Source organism: Anolis sagrei, chromosome 1 (genome assembly GCF_037176765.1).
Source record: "Anolis sagrei isolate rAnoSag1 chromosome 1, rAnoSag1.mat, whole genome shotgun sequence".
Taxonomy (NCBI): domain Eukaryota; kingdom Metazoa; phylum Chordata; class Lepidosauria; order Squamata; family Dactyloidae; genus Anolis; species Anolis sagrei.
In genome coordinates this window covers 164252509-164270022 of record NC_090021.1, presented here as the reverse complement: position 1 = coordinate 164270022, position 17514 = coordinate 164252509, and the positions used below count along the sequence as shown (strand labels likewise).

The 17514-nt window shown below is 42.8% G+C and overlaps 1 pseudogene; it reads right to left on the bottom strand.

Annotated features, from left to right (window-relative positions):
• Positions 1–479: 479 nt before the first annotated feature.
• Positions 480–939, bottom strand: LOC132761956 (NADH dehydrogenase [ubiquinone] 1 beta subcomplex subunit 1 pseudogene; annotated as a pseudogene).
• Positions 940–17514: the final 16575 nt, after the last annotated feature.

The following is a 17514-nucleotide window of genomic DNA, read 5'->3' as shown; positions in this document are numbered from 1 at the left end:
CACGGACATTAGACTAGCTCCATCATTAATGGTATTCCGCAAAAAAGTGAAAACCTGGTTGTTTGAGCAGGCGTTCGAATAGTCAGTGCAATGAATGTAACGAACATAGGAATGGAACAATGGATGACGGATCTGGATCATGTTTTTAGTGATGAGACGCTAGCGAATGGCTATTGGAGTTAATGGTATATTGTTGTTAATTGTATACTTTTCTATAATATGTTATGATGTTAAATGTTTTTTATACCATGTTATAAATAAATAAATAAAAGCGAATATTCTGATGATAGGAGATATACAGAGTTTCATCCTTTTAAGTGGTAAGCTGACTGTGTCGCAGGATCTTGATTTCTCCTGTCTTGGTTTGTGAAATAATTCTAGAGTCAGAAAAAAGGCACAGGAAAATAAACACCCAAATTGGGTATATATCTATCTAACATTAGTTCTGGTTCATTCTTTTTTCCTTTTTTTTTTAAGGCTGGTTGTCATTTTCTTTTTATTTAAAGGTGGAAAAAAGATCTCATGTGTATGTCCCCAGAGAAGAAATTCCAGAAATGCAAACTTTAGAATTTTACTCTAAAGAAAAATGAATGCAATGACATTCATTCATAATTGGGAAAAATGTTATGTGTTTCTTCTTAAAAGTAACTTCTTAAGCTCCTGCTAAAGTCATGAATTGAATAGATGGCCTGGGACTAACAATTTTTGTTTCACTCAATGACACGATCATCTCATTTGAAACATTATCTCCATGTGACGACTTCTCCAGGTTTCAATTCCCTGTGATATAATTTGCTTTTGTTTCTGAAGAAGCTCATCATTTCTCCTGTCAAAGTAACATCCCACCACAAATCCAATCGGAACCAACGTCAGGGCCCAGTGATCTCGCACAAGCTGGAGGATATTCAGCATAGTTACTCTCCTTCAGGCCTTCTTTTTCTCTCTGGTTCATTCTTGGGTGGGAGACACTAAACCATCAATCCCATGTGCTGTAGGCTATATTTCAGAAGATGCAATTGGCAAAGGATCGCTGCCTTGTCATGGCGCTGGAGCTTGAGCACCTCAATGATGCCACGAGCGAAACCGTGAAGGGCCACCCAAGACGGGTTGGTCATGGCAGAGAGGTCAGACCAAGCGCCATCCCTGGGGAAGGCAATGGCAAACCACCAAGAAAACTAAATGGACCAGCACAACCAGAGATATGTCGGTATGCCATGGGAAGATGGGGCTCCCAGGTCGGAAGATGGCCAAAATGCTACTGGGGAGGAGCAGAGAGTGGGTAAAAAAGTCTTCAAACATTTCCGCTTAGACCTTGGAAGTGGAAATGCAACATTGGCAGGTTAAATAAAAACTAATTTGTTGGTCCTTCACAACATCTAAAACAGCTTCTTGAGATCCCTACCTCTGCCTAAGAGCAGGACCATTGAACTCCTTCTCTCAACATCTGCTAGGGAGAGTCTGTAATGAGCAGAGTGTTGGACTAGATGACCCTAGAACTTCCTTCTAACTCATAGATTCTATAGTTCTGTGACTCTATGGACCTCTTCACATGCGGGTTTTAATGGCCCCTTTCCCCTCTTTGGGATGGGGAAGGGGGCAATGTGCGTTGCTATCCTCTGATGAGGACAGGGTGCCAACGTGCCTTGTCCCATCCCCACTATATGATGGGGAAAGGAGAGAGGGCACGCTGGGCACCTGCTGGTGAAACGGCATGGTGTGTGAAGAGGTCCTATGACTCCTTCTCCAAAGACACCAACTCTCTTTGTGTGGGAAATAGGAGTCCGAGAGTATGTGTGAGAGAGACAAAGAGCATTTGCAAAATTCATTGAGTTACTGAACTTTGGTTTGCTTTGTTAAAAGGAAAATAAAGGAAGGGGAATATTTTTTTGAAATTTTCCATAAATCTGAAATACTACCAATGAATGCTGCATGATTCAATGGGACGTATCATAGAATCATAGAATCAAAGAGTTGGAAGAGACCTCATGGGCCATCCAGTCCAACCCCCTGCCAAGAAGCAGGAATATTGCATTCAAATCACCCCTGACAGATGGCCATCCAGCTTCTGTTTAAAAGCTTCCAAAGAAGGAGCCTCCACCACACTCCGGGGCAGAGAGTTCCACTGTTGAATGTATGTGTGGATATATGTTTGAAGCAGGCATGGGGGGGATGTATGTGCAGCTGAAGATGGAGAATATTGCTTCCAACTCTTTCTCAGTCTGAGCCAAACCAGACATTAAGCCCCCCCCCCCCCCCCATTCCCAGTGCTCCGTATTGCCTCAGCTGGTGCCATAAAAACTTTATCTCCCCTTTCACCTCTCTGCGTATGCTCTTCAGCAGTCTGGTATATAAGATAAGAAGCTTGGCAAAACACATTATGGTAGAAGCATTCATATTTCTACTGATGCTGAGATGATGAAAGGTGTTTCACACATTAATGCTAATCTGCACAATTGTAAGACAGACTGTGCTGAATTAATCTGAGATGACTTCTTCTTACATACATAGTTCTAATTAGGAATAATTGCCCATGTATATTTTGTGTCTGCACCTCCGTCACAAGCATGGTTGGTGGGGAGAAGAGAGAGGGCCTTCTCGGTGGTAGCCCCCCTCCTCTGAAACGCCCTTCCAAAGGAAATAAGACAGGCCCCATCCCTCCCCTCCTTTTGTAAGAGCTTGAAGACCTGGTGGTTGTCAGAGTTTTATATTATTTAGATCATTTCTTAAGTGAAAAATGGGTAAGTGATTGTAAGAATCATGTCCAGTCATTGTATGACCAGCAACAGTCAAGCCACCTGTGAGAGCTTAGCTACTACAAATTAAGAGACTGAGAATGTAGAAAGTAGAGAAGAGAAGAAGCAGAGAATGCTGATGTTGATGATGAGATGAGAGACTCTCATGAGAGCTAGAAGAAGAGGAATAGATTCCTGTAAAAGCTCAAGGAAAGTTTGCTAGAATATTGAGATCCATGGATTGAAACTGTTATTTGTGACTATTGCATAAACATTTACTTTATTGGAAGAAAGTTTGTCTTCTGTGGATTGTATTATTTTTCTCAATGGGGCGCAGCTTCCAAGAAGGGGGTTTGAATGTTCGAAAAACAACCCCAACTATAAAGCAGCAACACCGTAGCTGCGACAGTGGTTTCAACAAGACCAGTTCTAACTTAGTCTTACACATTGTTGAATACGGCCTTCTTCTTCTTACCAATTCCCCAGATCACTTCCTCTAATCGGCCCCGGAATGAACAGCCACAGACCCGTAACTAATATTATTGTTGCTTGCACAAATCTTGGCCCGGACTTTTAAATTTTTAAATTGCCTTGAACAGGCAGGATTATTTTTAATTTATGTCTGTTATGGCGATAATTTTTATGCTTATGTTGTTTTGTTAATCTTATGGTTATGTTGTTTTACTTTGCATGTTTTGTGATGTTACCTGGGAACTGCTCTGAGACCCCTCGGGAAGACTCAGAGTGGTTATATAAATAAAGTTATTATTATTATTATTATTATTATTATTATTATTATTATTATTTAATATGGGCAGGCTCATATAAGGGACGAGTGGCTGGCGTTCTATGAGTGACCAATGCCAGCTACAACAGGGAGGATTTTGCTGCCTACCTTGTGTAATCTCTCCCCCCACACCACCACCACCACCACCATTTGAAACTCATACGTCACCTATAGAAGTACACACATCACTGGCATGACCATTTCGTGGTTGGTGGAGAGAACTTGGTAGTGATGAAATCTCCAGCTATTTCTCTATAGCTAGCTATGCAGTGAGAAAGGCATCCCCTGGGGTCCTCTAGAGGTCCTGAGGATGGTGTTGTTTTGCATCTAGCTGCCAGGACAGAGTTCCCTTTCCTTACACTCCACTGGCCACTAAATTGCTGGGTTGTTGGTGAGAGGGGGGAATAGGCAATAACTGAGTCATAGAATCGTAGAATAATTGAGTTGGAAGAGACTACATGGGCCATCAAATCCAAACCCCTGCCATTAAGGCAAAACACAATGAAAGTTCCCCTAAGAAAATGGATATCCAGTCTCTGATTAAAAGTTTCCAAGGAAGGAGCTTCCACCACACTCCGAGGCAGAGAGTTCCACTGCTGAACTGCTCTTCTTATAGTCAGAAAGTTCTTCCTCGTGAGCATGTAGAACCTCCTTCCCTGTCATTTCAACCCATTGTTCTGAGTCCTAGTTTGCAGGGCAGCAGGAAATAAGCCTGCACCCTCTTCCTTATGACATCCTTTCACATCTTTATACATGTCTATCGTGTCTCCTCTCAACCTCTTTTCTGCAGGCTAAATATGCCCAGTTCTTTAAGACGCTCCTCATAGGGCATGGTCTCTAGATTTTTGATCATTTGAGTTGCCCTCCTTTGAACACCTTCCAGCTTATTAATATCACTTTTGAATTGTGGTGCCCAGAATTGGACACACTACTCTATGTGGTATCTGACCAAAGCCAAATAGAGATTAGCATGACTTCCCTCAATCTAGATACTGTACAGGGACTGTGGAAGTCATCCAGTTCTTATTAATGGGCTATTTTCTACTGTGAGAGGGGAATTGAGGCAAGGACCCTGCTTCTGCATGTCATAATGGATGTCACTCACAAAAGGGAATGGAAATGTCATTTAGGTACTTCCTGATTCACAAGGAAACAGATCCCTGTTGATCACAGCAGGCATGGTCGCGTTGGGCTAATATGTAACAACACAACTAAAGTCCTCTTGTAGGTTCACAGCTGATAATGAATGCTTCATTTTCTTACGTGAATCTGTGCAGACTTTCAGGTTTTCTCAGGCCCAGCATCTCCACAGGCACATTTCACATGGACAAGAGGAAGGCCCTTCTGAGTGGTCTCTCCCAGACTATGGAAATCCACTCCAGTGGCAGGGAAAGGCTCTTTTATTCAGGCTGGCTTTTAGTGAAAATAACAAGGGATGCTGATGCAGGGCTGACATATTTCCCTCTATTTTGTTACAGATGGCTCGCAGAAGAGACTCTAGATTCCCAGAGCTACAGTCTCTGTAAGTTTATACACTTTTCTTAACCCTTGTATGTGTATGTGTTGTTGCAGGTATAGATGATGTATTTCCTTATATGACTTCCCCCTTCTTTTCTAGATGAGCAGCAAATCATAAATAATTTGAACTGCACCCAAGCATTGCATCCCCTTCATAAATACAGGAGGTTTCTGCACACCCAATATTTTAGAATAGCGTGAACAGTACCATAGTTTGATTATGTTTATTCTATTTCTTGAGATATGTCCGAGTGTGGTGTAGTGGTTGGAGTTCTTGGGAGTTGTAATCCCTGCTGGCTTACGAAAACTTGCATAGTGACTGTGTTTCAGACTGATCCACCTCACTGTTTTTTAAGGGTAACATCAAGAGGAAAACACACAAAAAATCATATTGAACATGTGGTTGCTCAATGTCACAGCAGGGTTTGCAGCCTTCTTAATTTTGTTACACATATCTTGAAAAGCAGGACAATTCATCAAATGTCATCAGTGTAGTAGAGCAGAGCTTCTCAAACTGTTCTCCTCCAGATGTTTTGAACTTCAGATCCCACAATTCTTAACAGCAGGACTATTTTAATAAGAAGCACTGAAAATACACACACACACACACACGTTCTTCTGTCCAGCAGGGACCATGCTTCCTTCCAGTGGCAGCATGTTAGAATTTGAGTTGGATCTCCACTGCCAAATAATGGCCTTTGAGTTGCATTATATGGTCAGTGTAGTCCAGTGGTACCCAACCTGTGGGCCCCAGCCCATAGGTGGGCCGTGAGACCTAAAATAAAGTCTGTGAGAGGGAGAGAAGGAAGGAAGGAGACGCCAGCACATTGCCCTCGCCCGTGCTTTCTCGGCTGGCAGATAAGACTCACCTGGTGACACACATGAGGGGGCGAGAGAGAGAAGCAGAGAATTGCCCATGGTTGGCATGGAGACACATCACTAAAGAGCATGGAGCCGGTGGGTCAGTCCATGCATGGGGAAGAGGGCAGGCTGCCCTTGGTTGGCAAGGCGATGTCTTGGCTTGAGGTTTGGGTGCAGGGGCTGCTTGTCAGGTGCCTCTCCCTTTTGCCATGGCTCCAAAGCGTCCCAAGAGCAGAGGTGGTGGGGGACCCCTACAACCCCAGGGACTGGCTCGAAAAACTGGGAAGCTGGACTGGTGGCTGTCTGCTTGGAAGAAGTGCATCGAGGTCTATTTTCTATAGGAACTGTCATTAGGTCCATTGGAAATCCAGACCTTCCACTGTTGAAAGGTCAATGAACTGCAGGCCTTGCTCAGGCACAGGTACAAGCAGGCTTCATGTCGCTCAGTCCACCTCCTCCCTTTTCCTTTTTGACTGGAAGGAGGGCTTCCTCTGATGCTCGTTTCTGCCCTCTTTCCTCTTCCCATCATAGCAAGACCTTCAGGACCCTTCCACACAGCCATATAATCCACAATATATGCTTTGAATTGGATTATCTGTGTCCACACTGCCATAAAACTCAGTTCAAAGCAGGTTATTATCATCATCATCATCATCTCCCATTCCAAACACAATAATTGTAATTTGTTTCTAAGTCTTTTCAGACCACTTCCTTAACAATCTTTTCCAGAATCTTGCCTGGTATCAACGTGAGGCTGACCAGACGGTAATTGTTTGGGTCATGCTTTTTTCCCTTCTTGAAGATTGGGACCACATTGGCCCTCCTCCAATCTGCTGGAACTTCTCCTGTTCTCCAAGAACTCTCAAAGATGATTGCCAATGGTTCCGAAATGACTTCCGCTAGTTCCTTCAATACTCTTGGGTGTTGTTGATCTGGCCCTGGGGACTTGAACTCATTTAGAGCGGTCAGGTATTCCTGGACAACTTGTTTCCCAGTTTGGGGTTGGATGTCCTCTAATCCCTCATCCACTCCATCTTGCTGAGGTTGAAGATGACTTTCTTTTTGTGAGAAGAGCGAGGCAAATAAGGTATTAAGTAGTTCTGCCTTTTCCCTATCCCCTGTCAGCATTGCCCCGTCTTCTCCTCGAAGAGGCCCTATCGCCTCCTTGTTTTTCCTTTTTCTACTGACATAAGAAAAGAAGCCCTTTTTATTGTTTTTAATGTCCCTGGCAAGCCTGAGCTCGTTTTGTGCTTTAGCCTTGTGGACCTTTTCCCTACAGCTGTTGGCTATTTGTTTGAATTCTTCTTTGGTGATTTCTCCCTTTTTCCACTTCTTGTGCATGTCTCTTTTGTGTTTTAGCACAGTTAGAAGTTCTTTGGACATCCATTCTGGCTTCTTTGCACTTGTCCTATTTTTTTCTCTTTGTTGGCACGGTTTGCAATTGTGCCTTGAGTATTTCACTCTTGAGAAACTCCCATCCATGGGTAACTCCCTTGTCTTTTAGTATCTGTGTCCACAGAATACTGCTCAGTGTTTCCTTCATTTTTCGGAAATCAGCTCTCCTAAAGTCCAAAATGCGGGTTTGACTTGTCTTAGTTTCGGCCTTCCTTTGTACCTCAAATTGCAGGAGCACATGGTCACTTGCCCCTAAGGATCCTACCACTTCAACCTCATCGATCAGGTCCTCCGCATTTGTTAGGATGAGATCAAGAGTAGCCAATCCCCTTGTTGCCTCTTCTACCTTCTGGACCATGAAATTGTCTGCAAGGCAAGCGAGGAATTTGTTGGACTTTGTACTCTTGGCTGAGTTTGTTTTCCAGCAAATATCAGGATAGTTGAAATCGCCCATTACTACTACATCTCTTCTCTGTGCCTGTTTGGTCAACTGTTGGCAGAAGACTTCATCAAGTTCTTCCTCCTGGCTTGGAGGTCTGTAGTAGACGCCTACAGCAAGATCTTTTTGAGATCAGTCTTGAGAAAGCTATACAAATTGGATCACAGTGCTTTGTCATGTGAATGTTTACATCAACAGGTTACTAATAAATGATACTATCCAATCAACTTTTTGTCCAATTTTCTGGGTTTTCCACAGTTAAAACCGGTTAAAACCGCAGGGCTATTGAGTTTTATCAGGAAGCAGATGGAGGATTTCTGTGTTGTTATAGTATCTTCTTTTGTTCTTTTGTAGCGACCCAATCAACGAAGGAGGAGAGAGGAGAGGGAGATTTGGAAGGCGCCTGGTAAGTAGAATTGCCCATTTTTATCTCCTTGGTCAGTTAATAAATTCCTCTCTTGTAAGGCATTGGTGGACATGAAAAACTTGGAAATTGTAGGTTTGTGTTGTAGGCAGACACTTCAGATCAGTTACTACTATTCTAGATATGGCAGATGAGTTACCAATGTATGCTGGGAAAGAAAATCTAATTGGAATAATGTATTGTCGAAGGCTTTCTTGGCCGGAATCACTGGGTTGTTGTAGGTTTTTTCGGGCTACATGGCCATGGTCTAGAGGCATTCTCTCCTGATGTTTTGCCTGCATCTATGGCAAGCATCCTCAGAGATAGTGAGGTCACCTCACTACCTCTGAGGATGCTTGCCATAGATGCAGGTGAAACATCAGGAGAGAATGCCTCTAGACCATGGCCATATAGCCCGAAAAAACCTACAACAACCCACTAAATGGAATATTTGCCGAGAGGCAGTGAACTAATGAGAAGTGTGGAAATCAAGAATGGTCAAGAACTTGAGCTACCAGAAGCTATCAAAACAGTCCACTTTTCATGGAAACTTTCGCTTTAGATCACATTTTAATCTATGTTTGAATACTGGTTTTGCAGGCTGAACTGTAGGCAAACTCAGGACAGGATCCTCTTGGTGGTTAACAATGGTCTCTCCACTATTGATACCAATTTAGTGCTTTCTCAGGCATGTACAAGGAGGTGTATACAGTACATCCTTAAGCAGTACTTCTCCCAACTCTACAATGGAAGAATACAGATGCCCATTGACTGCAAGGGCATACCTGGCAGCTAAGAGAAAAGGAGCTTTCTGGACTTCCAGTATAAATAAGCTAGTGAAGGTGTACGCTCTGCCAGCTTCCAATAAGATCTCAGCCAACCTTCCCTCTCCATCCTTCCCTTCCCCCTCCCTCCCTCCCTCCCTTTTTTCTTTCTTTCTCTCCTTTCTTCCTTCTCTTCCTCTTCCCTTCCCTTTTTTCTTTCTTTCTTTCTCTCCTTCCTTCCTTCTTTACCTCTTTCCTTCCTTCTCGTCCCTTTTTCTTTCCTGGCCATGTGTTGCTGTGGCACTTTGTGGAGAAATAGAAAAGAAAAGAGAAATAACTGGTTTCTAATATATGTGGTTTGATATTGCTTGTGGGTATACAATGTTTTTCATGTTCCATTGTCTGTGGAGATGTAGAGATCGATAGGTATATGGTTTATTATATCTATGTCTGGTTTATTATATCTATTATATAATATTATATTATATATTAATTATATAATATTATATAATAATGGTTTATTATATCTATGGTTTATTATATCTATTATATCTATGTCTGTTATATCTATGTCTAGCCATCTGTTTGGAGGGCTTTGATGGTGTATTCTTGTATGTTAGAAGAGGGTTGGAGTGGATCGTCTTTGGGGGCCTCTTCCAGATCTATGTTCTCTATCATGTGTCTATGTATGGGTATGTATGTGTGTGTTTTCAACTCTGTGGCTGGCTGGCCATCTGCCTGGAGGGTTCTGATGGTGTCTGCTTGTATGGTAGAAGAATGTTGGGCTGGATGGCTCTTGGGGTCTCTTCAGATGTGTGATACCTGTCATGGGTGTGCATGTGAGTCTATCCTTTCTATGGCTGGCTGGCCATCAACCTGGAGGGCTTTGTTGGTGTTTTTTGCCCGGCCTGCCTGTGGGCCAGTCAGGTTCAATGGAAAAGAAAGGATAGGGAAAGAGGAGGTTTCAGATATACTGGATGTGATTTTGTAATGGTTGTGTGTAGGTAATATTTGTGGTGGCTCCACTGGATATTGACCTCTTTCTTTGTCTGCTAACCCTTTGGGGAGAATAGCAGGGGTGTGGCTTCCTCATTGGCCGTGTCCCCGTGTTATTTTCCTGCTGAGATAGGCCATAGGGCTCTCCCAGGGAGCGACCCCACTGTCTCCTCCTCCCTATTTTTGAAAATCTGGCTACCAGTATTGACAAACTCTGAAATCAGAACAGTAAATAACAGCACACCACTCAGAAAACAGAGGAATTCCAGCATAATCGAATCAGGGCCAGGGAACATCTTCCAACGAAGGATTCCCCCAGGCAGGAAGATGCCAGGCTTTGAAGCAGCAAGGCTATTTATTGTTAACCAAGGTGGGCAATTGCAACAATATCACTTGGGTCTAGTAGAAAAGAGTCCTTCCTCCCAGCCTGAACCTTCCATAGATATAGAAAGAGAAGCCTCCCACAAGATAGTAAAACATCTGGGCAAACCCCTATGCGCAAAGCAGGAGAGAGACAGAGAAGAAGGGTGAACATGTCCAAAGGGAGGGGGGCTGAGGAGGGCAAAACCCTATACAAAATGGAGGGTGTTGTGTGTTAAGAGACCAGCAGTCTCTGTCCCACTGAGGGTGCCCCCCCCCCCCAATTCAAACTGGGGTTGTGGGGACCAGGAGCCTCACTCTCTGCCTGTGCAGCTCCTCTGGGGAGTTCAGTGGGGCAGCCCGGGTGGACTGGAAGGAAGGCAGCAGTGGTGGTCGGCAGGGAGCACACCGGGGAGGAGGGAGGGGCTGGGCCAGCGCTGGACAGAACCATCCGGCATTCGGGAGGGAGCCTTCGTGACACATGGAGAGGAAGAAGAGACCAAGAAGCCAACAGATTGGGGGGGGGGGGGGTTGTTGTGCGCATACGCCCCGTCATCTTGTAGACATAAAAACTGCTACAGCATTATCATTTTAAAAATTGGCTAGAGGCATGATTTGCATTTCTTTGCATTTGAAGACTGCAAATTAGATTCAACACACGTTTTGGAAACACTGGGAGGCTTAGACCTTAGAAAGAAATTGGTCAGTGAAAAGTAGTGGTGAACATGTGAAACATTCCACTAAAATCCAAATGTGCTAAGTATGACTGAGTTTTTTTATTGCAGTTTTGGAAAACCTAGAATGGGATTTCTTTCCTAGGCAAGCAGAAGAGCGGAAGGAGAGAAGCCACTAAAAAAGAACATGTATGGGTCATTGATTTATTCAGATGGATTTTTGAGCAGCATGATAAATAATGTCATGCATTTTTTCCTTTTCAGACAACACCTGGCTCCAGCAGAACCATAATTTATTATCAGAATTTTGCGGACAGTAAGTACACTGTTATTAATTACTAGCTGTACCCGCCACGTGTTGCTGTTGCCAACCTTCCTTCCCTCTTTGTCTCCTTCTTTCTTTGTGGGGAGTTTATTTATTTATTTATTTATTTATTTGGGGTTCTTGTACCCCGCCCTTCTCACCCCGAAGGGGACCCAGGGCGGCTTACAGCTGCAAGGCGCACTTAGACGCCTGCTACACAACAATCATCACAAAAAATATAACAGTACAAATTCCCACAATTCAACATTATCCAATAAAATCAGTAAAATGATAAAATCAGTAAAAACAATACAAACCTGGATCTTCCTCCTACCCATCAGTGTACAATTAACTCAAAGATCTGTTTTGGTTCCATTTCGACAATCCTGCCGATCTTACACATCTGATTGTCTTATTTGGTTGTCATTGTCTAATTGCCTGGTTGCCCAAAGGCCTGGTTCCACAGCCATGTCTTCACCCTCCTCCTGAAGGAGAGGAGGGTTGGTGCTGTTCTGATTTCCCCCGGGAGTGAATTCCACAGGTGGGGGGCCACCACTGAGAAGGCTCTGCTTCTCGTCCCCACCAGCCTCACTTGTGAGAGTGGTGGGGTCGAGAGCAGGGCCTCCCCAGATGATCTCAAACTCCGAGGTGGGACGTAGAGGGAGATATGTTCGGACAGATACACTGGACCAGAACCGTATAGGAGTTGTAGTGCATGCACACACACACACACACACAAAAATACGGGTGTGGATATGCTAATGTCTATGTTGAAAGGAAGTTGTGGAGAATACCTACATGGGTGTTAATTTTACATATTTCCTCAACTCTCCCCTCAAATACACACAGTCAAGCGGGAAATAAGTGGCTCTGCTGGAGTGCATGTCTTGAGGGGTTATTGTGAGGATGATATTACATGTGCATTAATTCCACTATATTTACACAACTCCACACACGCATACGCACTCACTGTTGCTCTGCCAACATGTGTATGTTGCCAAGTTGTAAAAGATAGATAGATAGAATGATTTTCAGTTCATATAGCAGTTCAAAATCCATGACATGAATATGCACAACCACAAAAAATCTGCAAAATGCAGAACAGCTTTGTGATTTTCCAAAAGTCATAGATAAATGGTAGAAAGTTTGGTACTTGGTGAAGAGTATCCCTCTCACCAGACCACATTGAAATATTAAATGGTGTTTGATAGGAGAATAAGGGAAGTACCTATTCATGTCAAGAAAAACAAAGTTGATTATTAGGCTTGGGTAAGTTTGTTCGTTAGTTTCTAAAATCGTAAATTGCAAGATTTTAATGGTTCTGGAGGGAGGGAGGGGCACCTTCCATCAACGAAGCAAATGAAGTGATTCCTGATATTTCCATTTTTTTTCAAGAAAATTTTGGAAATAATCTCAAAATTGAATCGCCAGCGCCCCCTACATCCGAAACGAGTTTTGAACCTTTTTTTTTTTTGATCACACAAGCCTACTGATTATGATTCAAAAGGCATTATCTGAGACAAAGGGCTAGTTCTTGTATTGACTCAGACAGTCCATTCTCATGCCAGAAGTAATTTAATTAGCTATAACTCACCCATGCTTGGCTATGTCAAATCTGATTCGGAATATACTCAGAGCTAGGAAAATATCCTCTGTGATTCCCTGTTGTCTCTTTGCAGCATCTTCTAACAGTCCATTGCTCTTTTGGCCTGGATCTTTATTAGAAGCAGTTTTATACTCCTCAGCTCTCTTCCTTCTCTTAAGTGGCCGGAAGCTCTTCCTCTCCTTTCCCTAAGATTGTCCCTGCAGAATGGGCTCTAGCGTTTGACTGAGCAGGGTCAAGGGCATTTCAAAGAAGGAATAATCTGCTCTCCAGATTATTTTTTGTCCTGGTCTAGAGAAAAGGATCTCTCAGTTGCTGCTAGGATAATAATCCAATTGGCTTTGACTTTCAGATATTTCTCATGGGTGAGGCTGCATGCTGTCTTGGGTTTTAATATGCCTAGTGTGATACGGTAGATAGGAAAGTGAAGGATACATCTGGACAACACCTGAATTAAACACTCGTTATAATCTCAATTGCCACCTTCTTTCTGTGAAACTAAACTTAAACACCATTGGAAATAAGAGTGGAGCAGTGAATCCATTCCATGTGTTAATCCAGAGTTTCAGTGAGTTACGATAATAATAATAATAATAATAATAATAATAATAATAACAACAACTTTATTTTTATACCCCACCATCTTCTCCCCAAAGGGACTCGGGGCGGCTTACATGGGGACAAGCCTGATAATCACAGATTAAACACAACAGCATTAAAACCATTCAGATAAAAACACAACACAATCACAACAACAACAACACGAAAAAGATATCATGGCTGAAAAAGAAAATCAGGATGGGTCTAGGCTCAGGTAGTGCAATGAATTCTTAAGTAGAGCTGAGGAAAGGTGCAAAATTCAAGTGTGCCCATCTAGACAGAATACCTTGGCGATCAAGTGTCGAGATTGGTGGAGTGGGCCGAACTAAAGTGCAGGAGCATAGATAGCATCAAGTCCTTCTCTGGTGGACTGCTTAATCCAAGGCACAACAGAACATCCAGGTTTTGAAGTCCTTCTTTGGTGTCCTGAATCATATTCCTAAACAGACACAGCACTTGAAAAAGACCACCTTTAAATCTAGCCGAAACCTGGATGGATCTCTCTACCTCTCTCACATGGGAGCTACCTTCAGCCACTAGAGGTGCACCAACCATTATTTCTCCTGCTTTTATTAAAAGCCTGTAAAATTTGCTTTATAAATATGAAACTATTATTACCAGCATAGCTGGAATAATCTTTTGTCAATTTTGTCATGAGACAAGTAAAAAACCTGGAATATTGCCATCTTGCATTATAGATGCAGGTGCAGATGATGATGATGATGTGCCAGCACAGTACTTGATATTGTAAGAGAACAAAAATAGTCCCCCTATCTACAGGCTTACAGTCTAATTTAGGCATGAAACAAAAGGCAAAGGTAGAGAATTGAGTTCAGTAGGTACTGTCACCTTCTCTCCTTCTGAGGTCATGGCAGCAGAAATTGAAATGGACGGAGGACTTTTCATCTGCTTCTGGTACATAACATAATGGTTCTTGTCTTCCTCTGAGTCTAGAACAATGACAGTTGGGATATGGGAAAGATTTTCACCAGCTTCTTGGCCTAGGCATGATAGAGCTATGTCTGCTTTCTTCACAATAATTTTATAAATTATGTTGTTTGTCAGCAAGAATCTAATGTAGTGGTATTGCTTTTCTTGATTTTCAGATCGTATATCTGAGGACTCCCTCTTTTCAAACCGATTAACACCAGCTCCACCAGTAAGTAAAACTTATACACTACAAGAAATACTTCCATATCAATATAAAGCATAAAGATACCTTACAGTTTTAGTTGAGCTTTGTTGCTGGGGTTTCAATTCATTCAGGTGAATCAATATGTTTTCCCTTCCACTTCTTCCTTCCTTCCTTCCTTCCTTCCTTCCTTCCTTCCTTCCTTCCTTCCTTCCTTTTCTTTTAATATACCAGAGCTCTTTTTTACATTTCAAAAATCTTTTTAATTTTGGGGGAAAATATCATTAAATTAAAACTCCCATTTAGCTCACTGAAATAGAGACCAGTATTCATTGTCTGGTCAGAAGGACTCTATTCTTATCCAGGATGTATACATGCAGGTGCAGATGATGATGATGATGTGCCAAGAGATCAGGGAAAATACACAGACCAGTTAGATATGATCTCACTAACATTCCTAGCGAATATACAGTGGAAGTGAAGAACAGATTTGAAGGACTAGATTTAGTAAACAGAGTCCCAGAAGAACTATGGACAGAAGTCCGCGACATTGTTCAGGAGACGGCAACAAAGTACGTGCCAAAGAAAAAGAAAACCAAGAAGGCAAAATGGTTGTCTGCTGAGACACTGGAAGTAGCCCAAGAAAGGAGGAAAGCAAAAGGAAACAGTGAAAAGGGGAGATATGCCCAGTTAAATGCGCAATTCCAGAGGTTAGCCAGAAGAGATAAGGAACTATTTTTAAATAAGCAATGCATGGAAGTGGAAGAAGACAACAGAATAGGAAGGACAAGAGACCTCTTCCAGAAAATTAGAAACATTGGAGGTAAATTTCAGGCAAAAATTGGTGTGATAAGAAACAAAGATGGCAGGGACCTAACAGAAGCTGAAGAGATCAAGAGAAGGTGGCGAGACTATACAGAAGATCTGTATAGGAAGGATAATAATATTGAGGATAGTTATGACGGTGTGGTGAATGAATTAGAACCAGACATCCTGAGGAATGAGGTTGAATGGGCCTTAAGAAGCATTGCTAACAGCAAGGCAGCAGGAGATGACGGGATCCCAGCTGAACTGTTTAAAATCTTAAAAGAGGATGCTGTCAAGGTGATGCATGCCATTTGCCAGCAAATATGGAAAACACAAGAATGGCCATCAGACTGGAAAAAATCAACTTATATCCCCATACCAAAAAAGGGAAATGCGAAAGACTGCTCCAACTTCCGTACAGTGGCCCTTATGTCTCATGCCAGTAAGGTAATGCTCAAGATCCTGCAAGGAAGACTTCAGCAATACATGGAACGAGAGTTGCCAGATGTTCAAGCTGGGTTTAGAAAAGGCAGAGGAACGAGAGACCAGATTGCCAATATCCGCTGGATAATGGAGAAAGGCAGGGAGTTTCAGAAAAACATCTACTTCTGCTTCATTGACTATTCTAAAGCCTTTGACTGCGTGGATCATAATAAATTGTGGCAAGTTCTTGGTGGGATGGGCATCCCAAGCCACCTTGTCTCTCTCCTGAGGAATCTGTACAAGGACCAAGTCGCAACAGTAAGAACTGACCACGGAACAACAGACTGGTTCAAGATTGGGAAAGGCGTCTGGCAAGGCTGCATACTCTCACCCAACCTTTTTAACTTGTATGCAGAACACATCATGCGATGTGCGGGCCTGGATGAATGCAAAGCTGGGGTGAAAATTGCTGGAAGAAACATTAACAACCTCAGATATGCAGATGACACCACTCTGATGGCCGAAAGCGAGGAGGAGCTGAGGAGCCTTCTAATCAAGGTGAAAGAAGAAAGCGCAAAAGCCGGGTTGCAGCTAAACGTCAAAAAAACCAAGATTATGGCAACAAGAATGATTGACAACTGGAAAATAGAGGGAGAAACCGTGGAAGCCATGACAGACTTTGTATTTCTAGGTGCAAAGATTACTGCAGATGCAGACTGTAGCCAGGAAATCAGAAGACGCTTACTTCTTGGGAGGAGAGCAATGTCCAGTCTCGATAAAATAATGAAAAGTAGAGACATCAGACTGGCAACAAAGATCCGCCTAGTCAAAGCCATGGTATTCCCTGTAGTCACCTACGGATGTGAGAGCTGGACCTTAGGGAAGGCTGAGCGAAGGAAGATCAATGCTTTTGAGCTGTGGTGTTGGAGGAAAGTGCTGAGAGTGCCTTGGACTGCGAGAAGATCCAACCAGTCCATCCTCCAGGAAATAAAGCCCAACTGCTCACTGGAGGGAAAGATACTGGAGACAAAGTTGAAGTACTTTGGCCACATCATGAGGAGACAGGAAAGCCTAGAGAAGACAATTATGCTGGGGAAAGTGGAAGGCAAAAGGAAGAGGGGCCAACCAAGGGCAAGATGGATGGATGGCATCCTTGAAGTGACTGGACTGACCTTGAGGGAGCTGGGGGTGGTAACAACTGACAGGGAGCTCTGGCGTGGGCTCGTCTATGAGGTCACGAAGAGTCAGAGACGACTGAACGAATGAACAACAACATACATGTAAGGAATACAGCATCCGAATCAAGGAAAGTAATGGTGTCATGATACTGAAAAACTAGAATACTTTTAGAGGAGAGGGGGAAATGGCCAATAATATAGAAACCAAACTCTACAAGGAATGGCTTAAGTACTTTGATATGTAGTTTAATGAGAAGATTGAGAGCTGATAATGATCGTCATGTTGAAATATCAGAAGGGATATAACATAGGAGATGGAACATACTCACATGAAAAACAGCAGCTCCTCCTTCTCTATTTATTTATATTCCAGCTTTCCCCCAGTTCCTGAACCGAGGTAGTTTACAACAATTGATATGAATTTGAAAATAATCAAATTGAAAAAAGAAAACCAGTGACAAACATAAACTATTAAGAAAGCAAGAAACAGAAAAACAAGCACACACAGTAATAGGAGACCTGACTCCCTCCCCCATCA